Here is a 1547-nt window from a genome sequence, read left to right as displayed (position 1 = left end):
GTGATCATGAAAAAAATGTTTATTTTTCACTCAAACACACGATTCTAATTCCAACACAACGTCGCAACGATTAACTCGATTTGCATTCTGACAAAATATTCTTTTTTTCCACAACATCTACGAGGCATCGGTCGAGGTACATTTTTAAAATTGTATTTAGTTAATTAAATATTTAAGTTGGAAATTCTGAATTTTTTTGATTTTTCTACAATTTTTATTGCATTTTAAATTACAAAAATTAAAAATGTGGCTCGACCGTTTCCTTGTATATATTACGGACAATCCGAATATTTTTTCAGAATAAAAATCGTGATAATTGTCGGCACGTACCGTTGGAATTGGAGACAGTAGTTTTTGACAAAAAAAGACGTGGTAGCGAGGCCCCTTAATATCTATTAACCGTGGCACACAGGTACCTAGGATTTTGGCACTTTTGTACGATATGACTTTTTTTTTTCTTATCTCATTTTGGCGCTTATGTCTTCCACCGGTTTCAACAAAATTGAGTTTTCTATTTTTCCACCTAATAAGAAATTGGTTACTTTATCCACCACAACACACGAGTGGGTACTTACCAACATAATTTTAATGTTTAAGCCAAAAAAAAAATTTACTTATGAGCAAAGCGTTTGAATGGGTTGATTGATATTTTGCAGGTAAAGTATTTCTCACTTTCCGGCTAATACAATACCGTGCGAATTTTAAATTCAGTCGTGCCAATTCATGCTAATGACGTGCTAAATATTGGCATAATAAAAGTTGATGAATTCGCAAAACTTCAATATCGGGCGCGGCTGGCGCAACGTTTGGAAGGGTTAATTGATTTTTAGCAGGGAAAGAATGTCGTGCGAATTCTGTTGACCATCGTGCCAATTCATGCTAATGACGTGCTAAATATTGGCATAAAAAATTTCTCAAAATTCTTTAGAACTTAAGTTGGGCGCGGCCGGTGCAGCGTTTCTCCAGCCGCGCCCAAAGTATTTCTCACTTTCCGGCTAATATATTACCGTGCGAATTCTAAATTTAGTCGTGCAAATTCATGCTAATTGCGTGCTAAATGTTGACATCAAAATATTCTTAAATTGTTCAATGGGTGCGGCTAGCGCAATGCACGTAAATTGAATTAGTGTAATAACTCCAGTTGTAGCCAATTCAATTAAAAAAAGGTGTGTAAGTGGATTTCGCTCTGCTGTACTGTAGGTTACAAGTGGGTCACTGTATAATGGATGGTATTAAATTTGAATTCAATGATATAATATCATTGTATAAGAAAAACGATTCTGAGCAGAGACGGTATGTCAGTCTAGGTATAAGACATAATATTATATTATAGTCTATAGTATTTAAAAAAAATTGACTTATAATAGGGTACCTATAATAAATTCCAAATTAAACATATCATAATATCTATTAGGTACTTATAACGCGTTATACATCGCAACAAAGCGTGATACTATCATAGATATATAATATTATACTTTAGAAGTTTCAAGTACACCCAATTTATATTATACAATCACAACAAATAACTAAAATAAGTTCTAGGG

The sequence above is a fragment of the Acyrthosiphon pisum genome, chromosome A1 (assembly GCF_005508785.2).
Source record: "Acyrthosiphon pisum isolate AL4f chromosome A1, pea_aphid_22Mar2018_4r6ur, whole genome shotgun sequence".
In the NCBI taxonomy this organism is placed as follows: domain Eukaryota; kingdom Metazoa; phylum Arthropoda; class Insecta; order Hemiptera; family Aphididae; genus Acyrthosiphon; species Acyrthosiphon pisum.
This window is presented reverse-complemented; position numbering follows the sequence as displayed.